This window comes from Triticum urartu, chromosome 3, assembly GCF_003073215.2.
Source record: "Triticum urartu cultivar G1812 chromosome 3, Tu2.1, whole genome shotgun sequence".
Lineage (NCBI taxonomy): Eukaryota > Viridiplantae > Streptophyta > Magnoliopsida > Poales > Poaceae > Triticum > Triticum urartu.
Genome location: NC_053024.1, coordinates 473,279,231 through 473,299,366, shown reverse-complemented (window position 1 = coordinate 473,299,366; position 20,136 = coordinate 473,279,231).

Sequence of the window (20,136 nt, the reverse complement as noted above, 5' to 3'; positions counted from 1 at the left end):
TTAAACGCTCCTCGGTTATGGTTGAGGGGACCCAATTGCAGATGGTGGGTGTCTTTGACGGCATGATGTGCAAAGGACTGAAAAAGAAAAAACAACCTGCCGGTTCAGTTTACGGCCAAATTAACAGTTAAAGGTTAGAGGTGTAAAACAAGTAACGGCGGCTTAACTAAGGGCTAATGACATATATGGAAAAGAAAGCCAGAATGGTAAGCCGCCATGACTATAGATTTTATCAGAAAGCAGATTCAGCTAAGTGTTGGTGTAAACAAGTTTCACCAAGCTATCATTATTATTTTGGATCAAATGGCTGTTCCAAAAAGGGAAATATTCTAGACCTAAAAACTTAGTATAGATGAGTTCGTCGGCTGTAAAGAAGCATCTATGAAGGTAAAAGGGATCTACTGATGTCAAAAATGAATGCCAAACATCTACCGTGCGAGTCATATCTCTTTTTTGGATCAAACGAGGTTGCGGAGGAAGAACTACCAGGAAAGTTCATGAAGAACACTGACGAACTCACAAAGCCCTAATGCAGATCTAAAAAGATCGAGATGGCGAGACTTACGGGTGCGGATTCACTGCGGAGGTTCGTCGCGTTTCTCTGGACGAGTCAGGTTGATGCAGCGGCCTGAGGAGGAGACGAGGAGATTTGCAGCGGCGGCAGCGTCAGAGCTCGAGCGGCAGCGAAGCAGTGAGAGGAGAAGACGACCGAAGGAAGAGAATGAAAAAGAACTAAGAGGTACCTATTTATAAGGGAGTAAGCGAACATGCGGGCGCGAAAATCAAGGAGACCCGAATAATGATTATCCAAAATAAACGGGCGCCTCGATTCTCGGAAGGCATTAAAAAATGAAAGATCTGTTGGAAGATGACGTCATGAAGGTTTTTTGTGTCTCCAAAAGATGACGTCATGGCGGGTTACAGAAGTTTTCAGACAGAGGATGGATTCCACCTAAGTATTGAAGATTGACAGAGAAGAAAGTTCAAAATCAACCTGGGGCCTAATGTTGGGGATATTACTACCAGTATGACCTGCCCAGGAGGGGCCGGGTCAGCCCTAATGGCGGGTTACATAAGAAGCCCAATAAACATTCAGGATGATAGCTTACTAAACGTATAGGAGGCCCAATGACCTGGGGCCGTCTTAAGGCCTGATATTGTAAACCGACGTATGTAAGGAAACACTTGTAAAGAAAGGTATGTAAAGGAAGTCACCGAGCCGGACACGTTTATGAGTCGGTTGGGACTCTGTAGGCCACCAGGCGTCAACCCGTGTATATAAGGGGACGACCCGGTGGCGGTTTAGGACAAGAAACAACCAAGTCGATAGCCAAGCCGGCGAGTTAAGCCTCTTGGAGATCGAAACCTCAGCAATACCAATCCCAACTAGACATAGGCTTTTACCTTCATCGTAAGGGGATGAACTAGTATAAAAACCCTCTTGTGTCCTTTGTCCCGATTAACCCCTTTAAGCTTCCTAGTGCGATGGCCCTACGACTAAGTCCTTGCTCTAGGACATTTGCCGTGACAATTTCATGACAGGATGGATAAGACGATTCCTGAGCTCTTCGCAATACTAAAGGCTGTGGAGGTAGAAATCAAGAAGGAGCATCAAGTGTTGATGGTCAACAAGACCACCAGTTTCAAGAAAAGGGTAAAGGGAAGAAGGGGAACTTCAAGAAGAACATGAAGCCAGTTGCTACTCAAGTGAAGAAACCCAAGTCTGGACCAAAGCCTGAGACTGAGTGCTTCTACTGCAAAGGAACTGGTCACTGGAAGCGGAACTGCCCCAAGTATTTGGCAGAGAAGAAGGATGTCAAAGTGAAAGGTATATTTGATATACATGTTATTGATATGTACCTTACTAATGCTCACAGTAGTGCCTGGGTATTTGATACTGGTTCAGTTGCTAACATTTGCAACTCGAAACAGGGGCTATAGATTAAGCGAAGATTGGCTAAGGACAAGGTGACGATGCACGTGGGAAATGGTTCCAAAGTCGATGTGATCGCCATCGGCACGCTACCTCTACATCTACCTTAGGGATTAGCTTTAGACCTAAATAATTGTTATTTGGTGCCAGCGTTGAGCATGAACATTATATCTGGATCTTGTTTGATGCGAGACGGTTATTCATTTAAATCAGAGAATAATGGTTGTTCTATTTATATGAGTAATATATTTTATGGTCATGCACCCTTGATGAGTGGTCTATTTTTACTAAATCTTGATAGTAGTGATACACATGTTCATAGTATTGAAGCCAAAAGATGCAGAGTTGATAATAATAGTGCAACTTATTTGTGGCACTACCGTTTAGGTCATATTGGTGTAAAGCGCATGAAGAAACTCCATTCTGATGGACTTCTGGAATCACTTGATTATGAATCACTTGGTACTTGTGAACCATGCCTCATGAGAAAGATGACTAAAACTCCGTTCTCCGGAACAATGGAGTGAGCAACAGAGTTATTGGAAATCATACATACTGATGTATGTGGTCCAATGAACATTGAAGCTCGCGGCAGATATCGTTATTTTCTCACCTTCACAGATGATTCGAGCATATATGGGTATATCTACTTAATGAAACATAAGTCTAAAACATTTGAAAATTTCAAAGAATTTCATAGTGAAGTGGAAAATCATCGTAACAAGAAAATCAAGTTTCTATGATCTGATTGTGGAGGTGAATATTTGAGTTATGAGTTTGGACTTCATTTGAAACAATGCGGAATAGTTTTGCAACTCACGCCACCTAGAACACCACAATGTAATGGTGTGTCCGGACGTCGTAACTGCACTTTATTAGATATGGTGCGATCTATGATGTCTCTCACTAATTTACCGCTATCGTTTTGGGGTTATGCTTTAGAGACGGCTGCATTCACATTAATTAGGGCACCACCTAAATCCGTTGAGATGACACCTTATGAACTGTGGTTTGGCAAGAAACCCAAGTTGTCATTTCTCAAAGTTTGGGGCTGCGATGCTGATACGTCCATTTTGCATCATGCTTTTATATCGATATTTATTGCATTATGGCTTGTTATTACACATTATGTCACAATACTTATGCCTATTCTCTCTTATTTTACAAGGTTTACATGAAGAGGGAGAATGCCGATAGCTGGGATTCTGGGCTGGAAAAGGAGCAAATATTAGAGACCTATTCTGCACAGCTCCAAAAGTCCTGAAACTTCACGGAAGCTATTTCCAGAATATATAAAAAAATTGAGCGCAAGAAGTTCCATAGGGGGGCCACACCCTGGCCACAAGGGTGGGGGCGCGCCCCCCTGCCTCGTGAGCCCCATGGTGTCCCTCCGATGCCCATCTTCTGCTATATGGAGTCTTTCGTCGAGGAAAAAAATCATAAGCAAGCTTTCGGGATGAGACTCCGCCGCCACGAGGCGGAACCTTGGCGGAACTAATCTAGGGCTCCGGCGGAGCTGTTCTGCCGGGGAAACTTCCCTCCGGGAGGGGGAAATCATCACCATCGTGATCACCAATGATCCTCTCATTGGGAGGGGGTTAATCTCCATCAACATCTTCACCAGCACCATCTCATCTCAAACCCTAGTTCATCTCTTGTATCCAAACCTTAGATTGGTACCTGTGGATTGCTAGTAGTGTTGATTACTCCTTGTAGTTGATGCTAGTTGGTTTACTTGGTGGAAGATCATATGTTCAGATACATTATGCATATTAATACCCCTCTGATTATGAACATAAATATGCTTTGTGAGTAGTTACGTTTGTTCCTGAGGACATGGGAGAAGTCTTGCTATTAGTAGTCATGTGAATTTGGTATTCGTTCGATATTTTGATGAGATGTATGTTGTCATCCCTCGGGGGTTTCTCCAATGATAGGAGCGTGAATGCATCCACGTTGCAGCGGCGAAGCTCTTCCCTCCGTTGCGAAGAAAGGGGATCGGGGCGTACTCCTCGTGAACATGCGACGGATCGCCGCCGCCATCACCACCGTCGTTGCGGGGGAAGCCAGGAGGACTGGGTGGTCCGTCGACCATCAAGACTTCTGTCGCGGGATCCCTGCTGTCACACTCGGATGCGGTCTCAACGGCGCCAGTCGAACAAGCCGTAGAGAGTTTCGTCGGGCTCGATTGTCGCGACTTGTGAGGTGGCCGGCTGGTGGGCCACCGCGTGTCTCACCCACCGCTGAAGCCGCGACCGACCGGAACGCTTGTGCCGGCGAGCGGCGGGGGATGAGGACACCATAAGAACCGACCGATACTGGGTCGACGGTTGCCGGAGAAGGACACCGTAGACGCACGCGCCAAAGTGCATCGCCCCACGGACGGGGAGCGCATTGACGTCGAGTGGAGCTTCCTGGAGCCAGGCAGAGTCGTCGGCGGTGAACACGAGCGCGCCGAGACGGATCTCACGGCCCTCAACCAGTCCGCCGGCGGAAACCATGATGATGAGAATCGGAAAAATCGCAACTCCACCAAAATGTCGCTAAGACACCTGCCCCATGGTGGGAGCCAACTGTCGTGGATCTAAGACTGACAGTAGAGTGGGGGTAGGTATGAGGAGCCAAGATCCTAGCTATGGCAAAGTTGTACACACGAGTTTTACGAGTTCAGGCCCTTCGCGGAGGAAGTAACAGCCCTACGTCTCGGTGCCTGAAGGCGGTCGACTGGATTATGTATGTGTGTGTTTACAGGGGATGCGAACCCTTGTGCCAGTGGAGAGGGGTGGCTTATATAGAGTGCGCCTAGACCCCAGCCAGCCCACGTTACAAGGGGTTTTAAGGTACATCAAGAGGGGGCGTTACTGGTAACGCTAGCAATTAAGTGACATAAATGCCTATTAAGTCTATGAAGTAAACGTCCGACCGTTGTCGTGCAGAGTGACTTTAGGTCTTCTATCCGTCGAGTGATAATTGTTGTGGTCGAGTGACTTTGAATCTTCCGAGTGGAATGCCTCGTAGTCAAGTGGATGATTCTATCCCTTGAATGCTTCTGATTTTGGGATGGTGCCCTAGGGGAGGCTGTCTAGGTCAGGCCTATGACCCTACCCTAGGTACATAGCTTCATCATTAGCCCCCGAATGGTTCAGGGTTTGAGTGGAGAAGGAGTTGAGAACACCTCCGATTCAATTTTCGCGCTTCGGAGACGCCTGATTGGGACCAAGTGAGCAATCATGATGACTTCAACTTCTTTTTCAGTCGCCTTGATCCATTCTTGGTTCTGCCGAGTGAACTTTTACTTCTACGCTTCGAGCACTGATATGGGAAAAGTCTTCCGTCTGACAGGTTGCTCTACTTCTCCGGATATTGTGGGATTCGAATTTCGGGAAGTGCGCGGGGCGGAGGAGGCCGTAGTAATCGGGTTGGATTACGCAAGGCCGCCTCGATCACTGCGCCACCTTTTTCGCCACGTATCGCGCGCGCGACTGTTGCAGGATTTGATAGGATCGCCCGGGCCCACAGGTCAGCCACTCGGAAACGGCCTCATATAAGGTGCCGGATGGGCATTTTTGCACAGTGTGTTCCCATTCTTCTTCTTTCTCCCCCATTTTCTCCACCACACCCACCTCTGCTCCCGGCGCCGCCGCTCTGCTCGAGCTCTGCCCATTGCAATGGGGAACAAGAAGACGGTGGCCTTGGAGCGCACAAAGAAGGCGACGGCGAAGGCGAAGGGGAAGAAGTCCAGCCGGGGTGGATCTTCGTCGAGGTCCGGCCTGCCGCTCGGCTGGATCCAGGGCGACTGGATTTGGTCGACAATTTGTCAAGACGACATCGACGATCTGATTGAGGGGGGAATGATTCCCCACGAATCGACGCGGCTCCCGGAGGGCGAGACCGAACCGCACCCGCAGGAGGGTGAGCGCATTCTCCTCGCCACCCATTTTGACCGTGGATTTTATTTGCCTCTCCATCCTTTTTTCGAGGCTTCTTGAACTGCTTTGGAGCACAACTCCACCACTTTTCCCCCAACACCATCGTGTACCTCGCTGCCTACGTGTCCATGTGTGAGAATTTCTTAGGTTGTAGGCCACACTGGGGCCTCTTCAAGCACATTTTCACGTGTCGTTCCCAGTCGGTCAAGAAGGCCAACCCGAGTGATGAGAGGACGCATGATAACCCACAAGTATAGGGGATCGCAACAGCTTTCAAGGGTAGAGTATTCAACCCAAATTTATTGATTCAACACAAGGGGAGCCAAAGAATATTCTCAAGTATTAGCAGCTGAGTTGTCAATTCAACCACACCTGGAAACTTAGTATCTGCAGCAAAGTGTTTAGTAGCAAAGTAATATGATAGTGATGGTAATGGTAACAAAAGAGTAACGAAAGCAAAGTAATGTTTTTGGTATTTTGTAGTGATTGTAACAATAGCAACGAGAAAGTAAATAAGCGTAAACCAGTATATGGAAAGCTCGTAGGCATCGGATCAACGATGGATAATTATGCCGGATGTGGTTCATCATGTAACAGTCATAACATAGGGTGACACAGAACTAGCTCCAGTTCATTATTATAATGTAGGCATGTATTCCGAATATAGTCATACGTGCTTATGGAAAAGAACTTGCATGACATCTTTTGTCCTACCCTCCCGTGGCAGCGGGGTCCTAATGGAAACTAAGGGATATTAAGGCCTCCTTTTAATAGAGAACCGGAACAAAGCATTAGCACATTGTGAATACATGAACTCCTCAAACTACGGTCATCACCGGTAAGTATCCCGATTATTGTCACTTCGGGGTTAACGGATCATAACACATAATAGGTGACTATAGACTTGCAAGATAAGATCAAGAACACTCATATATTGATGAAAACATAATAGGTTCAGATCTGAAATCATGGCACACGGGCCCTAGTGACAAGCATTAAGCATAGCAAAGTCATAGCAACATCAATCTCAGAACAAGTGGATACTAGGGATCAAACCCTAACAAAACTAACTCGATTACATGATAAATCTCATCCAACCCATCACCGTCTAGCAAGCCTACGATGGAATTACTCATGCATGGCGGTGAGCATCATGAAATTGGTGATGGGGGATGGTTGATGATGACGACGGCGGCGAATCCCCCTCTCCGGAGCCCCGAACGGACTCCAGATCAGCCCTCCCGAGAGGTTTTAGGGCTTGGCGGCGGCTCCATATCGTAAAACGCGGTGAATTCTTCTCTCCTATTTTTTTCTCCCTGAAACTCAATATATGGAGGTGGAGTTGGAGTCGGAGACGCAACAGGGGTCCCACGAGGTAGGGGGCGCGCCCCCCACCCTTGTGAACAGGGTGTGGGGCCCCTGGTCTTCATCTTTGGCGAGGATTTTTTATTATTTATTGTAAGGTATTCCGCGGAGTTTTAGGTCATTCCGAGAACTTTTGTTTTCTGCACATAAAACAACATCCTGGCAATTCTGCTGAAAACAGCGTTAGTCCGGGTTAGTTCCATTCAAATCATACAAGTTAGAGTCCAAAACAAGGGCAAAAGTGTTTGGAAAAGTAGATATGATGGAGACATATCAACGCACGTGATCCAGATGTGTGGGGGTCTTGGGATTCAAATGAGAGGTAAAAGCACTTTCCCAGGCATGATCCTTCCTGAGTCAGTCCGAGGATGGCAGTCGACCTGGTTCTATTGCAAAGACCAGCTGACTCCAGGTCAATCAACCGGACTTCCTCCCTTCTCCATGGCTCGGGTCGAGAATCCCTCTGCCTTGAAAGTGATCCCGGAGGAGAAAGCGCAGGTGAAGGTGTTGGTCAAGCGGGTGGTCCAACTCGTCCGCGATGGCGTGATTGGTATGGATCTGCTGGAGGTCTTCCTTATACGACGTATTCAGCCGCTTCAAGCTCGTGACCATCCGATGTGGATGTATTCGGGCATGGATGATTCCACTCGGATCCACCCAGAAGAGGTCGATGAGGACACGGTGGAGAAGTGGCTGAGAGGTATCACTGGCAACAAGGATAACCCAAGGGGGTCTAGGAGAGTCCCTCCACTCGACAACTCGCGCCAACCAGACAAGGTCCAACTCTAAACTGCCAAGTGTTCTCTTGATTTATCATGTAACTACTTGTTGTCAACCGACTGATTTCTTCTTCACTTGTTGTCTTTCAGGCCCTTACTGAGATGTACTCGATGCCCAATGGGGAGCAGGAGCAGGATCCGGAGGGGGAGGCGAGAGCGGCGAGTGGCACTCTGATGAAGAGGAGGATGAGGAGAGTGACGACCCGAGTGATGAAGAAGAGGTCGACTCACCTCCCCGTAGGGAAAAGCAATCCAAGCACGCTCACGACCCGGCAAGCATCCATGACAAAGCGACCGCACCGAATGGGCAGTCGTCGAAGTGCCCTCGGACGTCTTCTCTAGTGCCGACTGAGAGGACACCGAAGCAACCGAAAGTTGCACCGTCTCCAGCACCGACTGATAAGGCGCTGAAACAACTGAAAGCTGCGTCATCAAAACCGCCGAAGGCCTTGCCCAAGATCAAGGTGGCCATTCCTACTGTTTCCAGGTAATAGTCAGACCTGATTTCTTGGTTTAGTACGAGTCAAATTTTGGTCGACCCACCATGATAGGCATGGCCGACTGAATCTTGGAATTTGCAGTGCTGCTACCTCCGGGACTTCCACCCATAAGTATGAAGATGAAGAAATGGAAGATGCATTCACTTCCAACCCGGGTACAACTCTTGTAATCCTGTCTTCAGTTACTTGGTCGATTAAATTCTGACGATTAATCTGGGGTCGACTGATCTTTTTTCAGCTCCTCTAAATGTCATTGAGCTTCCGGATGATGACGAGGACGTGCCACTGAGGCCTAGGAAGAACAAGAAGGCGTCAGCTAGCAAGACATCCCAATTGGTGCTGGCGGCAGAGCCAGTGATTCAATAGCCTGAAGATGTGACTCGGGCTTCTGTTACTTTTGCTGATCCAGTATCAAGTGAACGTCCCACATCGTCGACTGTACTAGTGCTTGGTTCAACTGTCCAGCTTCATGCCTCAGAACTTCAAGCTACCGCGTCTGGACCGTCAGTCCCATTCTTCACCACTCATCATGTTCTAGAAAGCCAGGCGGACGCCGCTGCAGAAGCCACTCGCCAAGCTGGCATAATGATGGAGCGAGTGAAGGTGGTGCACGAAAATAGTCAGGCTGCTTACGATGCCAGCGCTGCCCTTCGAGCCAATGTCCAGGTAAGTTGGCTTCCGTACAATTTCTTGTTGTCCTGCACTTCGCATGTGCACACCCACAGGGTGTTTGGCATCTTTGTTGTATTCACTCATCCACTCGGTCTGGGCGGACCATGTTGAGTGGAATCTGAACCAGTGGGGGCACGCTAAGTGCACCCACTGGGTGTAGTCCCCGAGACCGCAGTCGACTGCTGGCAGTCGGTTGGGGTCTGAGTATGTCTTTCTCTTTCTTTTTCCTTTTTTTCTTCTTCCACTCGGTCTAGGCGGACCATGTCGAGTGGAAGCTGAATCAGTGGGGGCACGATAAGTGCACCCACTGGGTGTAGTCCCCAAGACTACTGTAGAATGTTTGATTCTGCAGTGGTCTTAAAGTTTTATTCAGATGGAAGTAAATGATCTTTGATCTTGTCCATTGACATGTCTTTTGCTCATTGTAGAAATCATGTGCGCTTATCTCCAAGTTCACCGAATTCGAGGAAAAACAGAGACAACTCAACCTTGACTTGGAGTTGGCCCATCAGAACTTGAAAAAGGCCAAAGATGAAGAGGCTGGTACGGAAGGTAATGACCTATCGACTATTTGTTTTGACTCAAGTTATCTCTTCGTTCTTCCGTCTGACCTGAGTGTATATCTCGCAGAGAAAATGAGGCTGGCTCTGGCGAAGAAGGACCTCAATTTTGCAGCTGCGCAAAAGGAGGCTTAGGAGAAGACTGGACTTGCTGACAAAAAGCTGGCTTCGGTCGGTGCGCTAGAAGAGGAAATCACCAAGCTGAAGACGTCTCTTACCGAGTCCAACAGAGAGGCGACTCGTCTGAAGAAGGATAAGGTGACTATGAACGAGCAACTGGAAAGCATGTCTCGTAGGAGAAACGACCTGGAAGCTTATCAGAAAGTACTCGCCAAGAAGCTCTTCCTTATGCTCGAAGGTACTTTTCTTTATCCCACTGATTCACTGTTTGCAAGTCATCATGAACCGGTTGACTCATTAACTCCTTGAATCTACATAATTCCGCCAAAACTTTGAAGAAGAAACCAGACGGATCGAGACAGGCTTGGACCCTATCCTTTCTCCAGTCGGCGATGAGGCTGCCATGAACGTGCTCTGACTGGAATCTCGTGTTGCCAGCGTTACAAGCTATCTTGCTCGCATGAAGGTGGCGGTGTCGTGCATTGATACATCACTCTAGCCAAGGGCAAAGTTTCAAAATGACCTCGAGTCCCTGATGACTCGACTCAATGAGGTTCCTGGTCGAGTGCAGGAATGGAAGAAGTCTTCTGCCCAATGCGGTGCTGACGTGGATCTGTCGCTGGTTAGGGTCCACTGCAAAGAAGCTCGAGAAGAGAAGCTAGCGGCAATCAAGGTTGCCAACACCAAAAGGCATGACTTCCAATACTTCATGGAAACCTTCATTGCTGCTGCTACTCGGATCGCTGACAGAATTGACCTGGACGAGTTCGTCGAGCCTGCAAGCCCTCCTCCTGCAGAGTGAACAAACTTCATACCTCCCCTTAAATTTTCCTCGGAATGCCGAGTGATTTTGTAACCGTTAAACTCCTTCTGGCCGGATGCCCGAGTACTTTTATCTTTGTTCTGGAACTTTAGGATTTATCCGAACTTGGTTTATCTTCTGAATGTGCTTGCGTTTGCCTTCGAGTGGAACTTTTTCTTCATGCGGAATATTCTTTGTACTTCAGATGCAATTCTGAGGAGGATGTCCCAGTCGACCTGCACTTCGTCGTCCTTGCGGATGAGGATGGAGCGCATGTTGTATTTGTGGCGTAGCTCCAAAGAGATGGTTGTAGCCGACCTGCACCTCATCGTCCTAGCATATGAGGATGGAGCGCACATTGTATTTGTGGCCCAGCTTCGAAGAGAAGGTTGCAGTCGACCTGCACCTCATCGTCCTTGCGGATGGGGATGGAGCGCACATTGTATTTGTGGCGCGGCTCCGAAGAGAAGGTTGCAGTCGACCTGCACCTCATCGTCCTTGCGGAAGGGGATGTGTTTCAAACTTAGGAGAGTACTGGACTGCAGCTAAGCCCCCGAGTGTGAGGGTTGCTCATCACTCGGTAGGATTTTCTAAACTTAGGCGAGTACTGGACTGCAGCTAAGCCTCCGAGTGAGAGGGTTGTTCACCACTCGGTAGGATTTTTCCAAACTTAGGCGAGCACTGGACTGCAGCTAAGCCCCCGAGTGAGAGGGTTGCTCACCACTCGGTAGGATTTTTCAGACTTAGGCGAGTACTGGACTGCAGCTAAGCCTCCGAGTGAGAGGGTTACTCACCACTCGGTAGGATTTTTTAAACATAGGCGAGTACTGGACTGCAGCTAAGCCCCCGAGTGAGATGCTTGCTCGCCAGTCGGTAGGATTTTTTACACTTAGGCGAGTACTGGACTGTAGCTAAGCCCCCGAGTGAGAGGCTTGTTCACCACCCGGTAGGATTTTTTACACTTAGGCGAGTACTGGACTGCAGCTAAGCCCCCGAGTGAGAGGCTTGCTCACCACTCGGTAGGATTTTTTTAAACTTAGGCGAGTACTGGACTATAGCTAAGCCCCCGAGTGAGAGGCTTGCTCACCACTCGGTAGGATTTTTTTAAACTTAGGTGAGTACTGGACTGCAACTAAGCCTCCGAGTGAGAGGCTTTCTCACCACTCGGTAGGATTTTTTTAAACTCTGGCGAGTACTGGACTGCAGCTAAGCCTCCGAGTGAGAGGCTTGCTCACCACTCGGTAGGATTTTTTAAACTTAGGCGAAACGGATTCGCAGCTAATCCTCCGAGTGAGAGGCTTGCTCACCACTCGGTAGGATTTTTCAAACTTAGGCGAAACGGATTCGCAGCTAAGCCTCCGATTGAGAGGCTTGCTCATCACTCGGTAGGATTTTTCAAACTTAGGTGAACCAGATTCGCATCTAAGGCACCCACTGGGGGATTTAGAACATATAAAAAAGGAACAACAATCATTTAAGAGACTGTAAAACTGTGTCTTTGATAATCAAATTAAAGGGTATTTCTTATTACATCTCAATAGTCTGAATGCTTAAGTGTAAAAGGGGCGGAGCAACTCCGCATTCCAAGTGCGTGTCTCATCTTTCTTGTGCTCGACGTTGTATAAGTGGTATTCTCCGTTGTGGAGCACTCTGGTGATAATGAAGGGGCCTTCCCAAGTAGGAGCGATCTTGTGTGGTTTCTGCTGATCCACTCGAAGAACCAAGTCTCCTTCTTGAAATGCTCGACCCCTCATGTTTCTGGCATGGAATCAACACAGGTCTTGCTGATAAATGGTCGACCGGATCAGGGCCATCTCTCTTTCCTCTTCCAGGAGATCAACTGCGTCTTGCCGAGCCTGTTCTGCTTCATCTTCTGAGAAAAGCTTGAGTCTGGGTGCATTGTGAAGCAAGTCACTCGGAAGAACAGCTTCAGCTCCATAGATCAGGAAGAATGGAGTTCGGCCAGTCGAACGATTAGGAGTTGTCCTCAAGCCCCAAAGCACTGACGGAAGTTCATCGACCCAGGTGCCTGCTGCGTGCTTGAGATCACGCATTAGTCGGGGTTTCAGTCCTTTGAGAATCAATCCATTTGCTCTTTCAGCTTGTCCATTCGACTGGGGATGGGCGACTGAAGCGTAGTCGACCCGAGTGCCTTGGGAAGTGCAGAAGGCTCTGAACTCATCAGAATCAAAGTTTGACCCATTGTCAGTGATAATGCTATGCGGAACACCATATCTGAATGTTAACTCTCTGATGAAACTGACCGCAGTACTGGCTTCAAGACTTTTGATAGGTTTGGCTTCAACCCATTTGGTGAACTTGTCGACTGCCACAAGTACATGAGTGAAGCCTCTCCTACCCGTTCTCAGAGGTCCCACCATGTCCAAACCCCAAACAGCGAAGGGCCAGATGAGTGGAATGGTCTTCAGGGCTGACGTAGGATTGTGAGACATGTTGGAGTAAAACTGGCAACCTTCACATTTGTCGACTATTTCTTGTGCCATCTCATTTTCCCGTGGCCAATAAAATCCTGCTCGGTATGCTTTGGCCACAATGGTCCGAGAGGACACATGGTGACCACAGGTCCCCGAGTGGATGTCGTTGAGGATCACTCGACCTTCCTCTGGTGTTATGCATTTCAGGCTGACTCCAGTTACACTTTCTCTGAACAGCTGCCCTCTTATCACAGTAAAAGCTTTGGATCGGCGGACGATATGTCGGGCATCTTCTTCGTCCTCTGGAAGTTCCTTCCTAAGGATGTACGTGATGTACGGCACTATCCAGTCGAGAGTGATGACCAAAACCTCCATGATCAAGTCGACCACAGCCAGGACTTCGACTTCAGTCGGATCAACGATGCTCTTTGGTTGCGGGGGCTCTTCAGTGAAAGGATCTTCCTGGACTGAAGGTGTATGAATATGTTCCAAAAACACATTACTGCGAATGGCTTCCCTCTTGGAACCTATCTTCACCAAATCATCCGCTGCTTGATTTTTCAGTCGGGGTATGTGATGGAGTTCTAAACCCTCAAACTTCTTCTCTAACTTTCTCACTGCATTGCAGTAGCCAGTCATAGCCGGGCTTATGACGTCCCACTCCTTCATCACTTGATTCACCACCAAATCTGAGTCGCCATAGACCATGAGGCGACGGACGCCGAGTGAAATGGCCATATGCAACCCGTACAAAAGTGCCTCATATTCAGCTTCGTTGTTGGAGGAATCGAAATGAATTTGGAGAACATAGCGGAGCTTGTCACCTCATGGGGGATACCAATACTACCCCAGCACCAGAACCATTCAGCATCTTAGATCCATCAAAGAACATGGTCCAATGGTCCAAGTGAATCTGAGTCGGCAGTTGCTGTTCGATCCACTCGGCGAGGAAATCCGCTATTGCCTGGGACTTGATAACTTTCTTTGCCTCAAACATGATATCCAAGGGAAGGAGTTCAATCGCCCATTTTGCCACTCGACCAATTGCATCTCTGTTGCTCAGAATTTCTGAAAATGGTGCGTCACTGACGACTGTAATGGAGTGATAAGAGAAATAATGTGCAACCTTCTTTGTGGTCATGTAAATCCCATAAACAAGCTTCTGATAATGTGGATATCTTTGCTTGGATGGAGTTAAAACTTCAGAAACATAGTATACTGGGTGCTGAACTTTATAGGCTTTTCCTTCTTCTTCCCGCTCGACCGTGAGTGTTGTACTGACAACTTGTCTAGTGGCTGCAATGTAAAGCAGTAAAGGCTCTTTGCTGATTGGGGCAACGAGCACCCGCTGGGTGGAAAGAAGGGCTTTGAGATCTGCAAACGACGCATCAGCTTCAGGAGTCCACTCGAACTTGTCAGATTTCTTCATCAGTCGGTAAAGAGGCAATGCCTTTTCACCGAGGCGAGAAATGAATTGACTCAAGGTGTCCAACACAACCAGTAAGCTTCTGGACATCATGCACGCGCACAGGGCGCTTCATCCGGAGTATGGCACCAACTTTCTCTGGGTTCGCGTCGATCCCTCGTTCGAAAACGAGGAAGCCGAGTAACTTTCCGCCAGGAACTCCGAATGTGCACTTTTATGGGTTAGGCTTGATATCATATCTTCTCAGGTGGGCAAAGGTTTCAGCAAGGTCAGTCAGCACGTCGGAACCTTTACGCGACTTGACCACAATGTCATCCATGTATGCTTCCACATTCCGACTGATTTGAGTGAGCAGACACTTCTGAATCATCCTCATGAATGTGGCCCCAGCATTCTTGAGATCGAATGGCATGGTGACATAACAAAAGCACCCGGATGGAGTGATGAAAGATGTTTTTACCTCAGGTCCATACATTCGTATATGATGGTACCCGGAATAGGCGTCTAGGAAAGACAAATGCTCACACCCCACAGTTGAATCGACAATTTGGTCTATGCGGGGGAGAGGAAATGATCTTTCGGGCAGGCCCGATTGATATGGTTGAAGTCAATGCACATGCGAAGTGAGTTGTCCTTCTTGGGGACCATAACAACATTGGTGAGCCACTCGGAGTGGTAAATCTCTCAGATGAACTCAGCTCCCAAGAGCCGAGCCACTTCCTCACCAATTTCCCTTCTCTTTTGTACGGCGGACCGTCGGAGATGTTCCTTGACTGGTTTTACTTTCGGGTCAACTCGCAAATGATGCTCAGCCAGTCCCCTGGGTACACCCGGCATGTCAGAAGGTTTCCATGCAAAGATGTCCCAGTTCTCATGAAGGAACTGGATGAGCGTTTCTTCCTATTTGTTGTCGAGTGAAGCTGAGATATGAGTAGGAGCAGCATTAGGATCGGTCGGGTGAATATGAATTGGCTTGGTTTCACGAGACGACTGAAATGCAGAATCAGTGGCAGGCTTCTTGGAGCGCAGCAAATCACTCGGATCTGCATTTTTCTGGCATTCTTGCATTTCGACTGCTGCCATTTGTGCATCACGATTTTTGAGCCCTTCTGGAAGCACTCTTCTGCTTTCTGCCAATTGCTAGTGATAGTGATCACTCCTCTGGGACCAGGCATTTTCAATTTGAGGTACACGTAACACGATCGAGCCATGAAACGTGCATAGGAAGGCCTACCTAGAATGGCATGATAAGCACTCTTGAAATCCACTACTTCGAATGTCAACTTTTCTTTGCAGTAATTCTTGGAATCACCAAAAACCACATCAAGGGCGATCTGGCCGAGTGATTCAGCCTTCTTGCTAGGTATAACGCCATGGAAAACTCATATTACTTTCGCTGATCTTGGACATCGGAATCCCCATTCCCTTCAAGGTTTCAGCATTAAGTATATTCAGGCCGCTACCACCATCCATCAGCACTTTAGTCAGTCGAGTGCCTTCAACAACTGGGTCGACCACCAACGCTTACCTCCCAGGGGTGGCTATACGTGTTGGATGGTCAGACTAGTCGAATGTGATGGCAGTCTGGGAACACTTCAAATAACTTGGTGTTGCGAGAGCAACCATGTTCACTTCTCTGTTGATAACTTTCAATCGACTTTTGCTCTCAACATCAGCAAAAACCATCAGAGTGGAGTTGATGTTGGGAAAACCGTCATCATCCTATTCCTTATCCTCATCCTTGTCCGACTCCTTTTCCTTTTCCTTCTCCTTGGGTTGTTTCTCTTGGAACTGCTGGATCAGGAGTTGACACTGCTGAGTGGTGTGCTTGGGATAAATCAGATTACCATCTTCATCTTTCTTGGTGTGAATGTGACATGGCAAATCCAACACATCATTTCCGTCTTGATCTTTCACTTTCTTGGGATTCCATGGCCCTTTGGGATTCCCCTTGAACTTTCCTTGAGCCACAACTAAAGCCTCACCAGGAGGAACTAGCTTGGCCTTACGCTTTTGTTTTCGATTGGAAGTACCTCCGCCGGTGTCCTGGGCGACTGTTTTGTGCTTGCCACTCCGGAGTCGGTCTTCCTCTTCGCCGTTAGCATATTTGGTGGCAATCTCCATCATCCCAGTCAGGGACATATCTCCTGTACAACCGAATTTCAGATTCAACTCCCGATACTTGACGCCTTCCTTGAAGGCACAAACTGCTTGGTGATCTGACACATTCTCCACTGTATGGTGTAACGTGATCCATCTCTGGATATAGTCTCTCAGGGTTTCATTTGGTTTTTGTACACAACTCTGCAATTCAGTCAACCCCGTTGATCGCTTGCAAGTACCTTCAAAAGTCCTAACAAACACTCGGACGAGTTCCTCCCAACTGAATATACTGTCGGGTGCCAACTGGTTCAGCCATGCCCTGGCCGAGCCTTCCAACATCAGAGGAAGGTGCTTCATGCCGACTTCATCATTGCCACCACCAATCTATACAGCTACTCGGTAGTCCTCAAGCCAAGTGTCAGGCTTAGACTCACCCATAAATTTGCTGACCCTAGTCGCCAACCTGAAATTGGGAGGAATCACTACAGCCCTGATGGCTCTGCTGAAACACTCGGGACCTAAAACATGCACTCTACTGCTAGTCGAATAATCTCTATCATGGCCTTCTCTGTGTGCTATGTTCCTTCAACCAGACCTTGAACGAGAATAGATCTCGCATCAAAGCCTGGCTCCCTTGGGTCGACTTGTATTCTTCGCTCGCCATTGTGAGGATGTCTGTCATCATGCCGCCGAGGCACATATGACCCAATCCTCGGAGGAGGCATGGGCACTCGACGTCGGTCGTCGTGGCCGAGGCGGGGATCATATTTCTCATGGTTTCTGTACAGATCTTGCCTGTGCCCACGTCCTTCACGCCATGGGGGCGATCTTGGGCTGTGGGCCGACTGTACAGTATCTGCTACCACAGACCTACTATGAATCCTATTCCTCGACCGAGACACTGCGGTGTTCCATTCTCCAGCTGCTCAGAGCAAGGCCCGGATCTGCATCAAACCCCTGCCTGCCTCCGACTGGGAAGGCTGGATTGACTCTTCTATTCGGGCTGCGGCTGTGAGATTTTGAATAGGAGTGCGGTATACCTGAGTTTGAGGCGGAAAAAGCTGTCGTCGACTTGATTCAGGGATCCGCTGCCAAGAATGCTCGTCGAGTGCAGGCTGCAGGTTCTCCAGTCGAGTGCGCTCAACCAAGTTGTCCAGGCGCACTTCCTCCAAGGCCCGGGCCTTGGGGGTTTCTTCAATGATAGGAGTGTGAAGTGCATCCATGTTGCGGCGGCGAAGCTCTTCCCTCCGCTGCGAAGAAAGGGGCTCGGGGCGGTACTCCTCGTGAACACGCGATGGATCGCTGCCGCCATCACCACCGCCGTTGCAGGGGAAGCCAGGACGACTGGGTGGTCCATCGACCATCAAGACTTCTGCCGCGGGATCCCTGCTGTCGCACTCGGATGCGGTCTCTACGGAGCCAGTCGAACAGGCCGTAGAGAGTTTCGTCGGGCTCGATTATCGCGACTTGTGAGGTGGCCGACTGGCAGGCCACCGCGTGTCTCACCCGCCACTGGAGCCGCGATCGACCAGAACGCTTGTGCCGGCGAGCGACGGGGGATGAGGACACCATAGGAACCGACCGATACTGGGTCGACGGTTGCCGGAGAAGGACGCACGCGCGAAAGTGCGTCGCCCCGCGAACGAGGAGTGCATCAACGTTTAGTGGAGCTTCCTGGAGCCAGGCGGAGTCGTCGGCAATGAACACGAGCGCGCCGAGATGGATCTCGCGGCCCTCAACCAGTCCGCCGGCGGAAACCATGATGATGAGAATCGGAAAAATCGCAACTCCACCAAAAAGTCGCTAAGACACCTGCCCCACAGTGGGCGCCAACTATCGTGGATCTAAGACTGACAGTAGAATGGGGGGTAGGTATGAGGAGGCAAGATCCTAGCTATGGCAAAGTTGTACACACGAGTTTTATGAGTTCAGGCCCTTCGCGGAGGAAGTAACAGCCCTACGTCTCGGTGCCCGGAGGCGGTCGAATGGATTATGTATGTGTGTGTTTAAAGGGGGTGCGAACCCTTGTGCCAGTGAAGAGGGGTGTCTTATATAGAGTGGGCCTAGACCCTAGCCAGCCCGCATTACAAGGGGTTCTAAGGTACATCAAGAGGGGGGCGTTAATGGTAATGCTAGCAATTAAGTGACATAAATGCCTATTAAGTCTATGAAGTAAACGTCCGACCGTTGTCGTGCAGAGTGACTTTAGGTATTCTGTCCGTCGAGTGATAATTGTTGTGGCCGAGTGACTTTGAATCTTCTAAGTGGAATGCCTCGTAGTCGAGTGGATGATGCTATCCCTTGAATTCTTCTGGTTTTGGGATGGTGCCCTAGGGGAGGCTGTCTAGGTCAGGCCTATGATCCTACTCTAGGTACATAGCTTCATCAAGGGAGGCATTGGGAAGTAATAAGTAGATGATGGGTTGCTAGAGTGATAGAAGTTTAAACCCTAGTTTATGTGTTGCTTCGTAAGGGGCTGATTTGGATCCATATGTTTCATGCTATGGTTAGTTTTACCTTTATACTTCTGTTGTAGTTGCGGATGCTTGCAATAGGGGTTAATCATAATTGGGATGCTTGTCCAAGTAAGGACAGCACCCAAGCACCGGTCCACCCACATATCAAATTATCAAAGTACTGAACGTGAATCATATGAATGTGATGAAAACTAGCTTGACGATAATTCCCATGTGTCCTCGGGAGCGATTTCCTTCATATAAGAGTTTGTCCAGGCTTGTCCTTTGCTACAAAAAGGATTGGGCCATCTTGCTGCACCTTATTTAATTTTATTACTTGCTACTTGTTACCAATTACCTTATCACAAAACTATCTGTTACCGATAATTTCAGTGCTTGCAGAGAATACCTTGCTGAAAACTGCTTATCATTTCCTTCTGCTCCTCATTGGGTTCGACACTCTTACTTATCGAAAGGACTACGATAGATCCCCTATACTTGTGGGTCATCAAGACTCTTTTCTAGCACCATTGCCGGGGGAGTGAAGCCCCTTTGGTAGGTGGAATTTGGTAAGGAAAAATTTATATAGTGTGCTGAAATTTACTGTCACTTGTTACTATGGAAAGTAATCCTTTGAGGGGCTTGTTTGGGGTATCTTCACCTCAACGGTAGAGCAAATAGTTGCTCCTTAACCTACTGGACCTACCGAAAATGAAAATGTTTACTTTGAAATTCCTTCAGGTATGATAGAGAAACTGCTAGCTAATCCTTTTGCAGGAGATGGAACATTGCATCCCGACTTACACTTAATCTACGTGGATGAAGTTTGTGGATTATTTAAGCTTGCAGGTATGCCTGATGATGTTATCAAGAAGAAGGTCTTCCCTTTATCATTGAAGGGAGATGCATTGACATGGTATAGGCTATGTGATGATATGGGATCATGGGACTACAAACGGTTGAAATTGGAATTCCATCAGAAGTTTTATCCTATGCATCTTGTTCATCGTGAAAGTAATTATATATATAATTTTTGGCCTCGTGAAGGCGAAATCA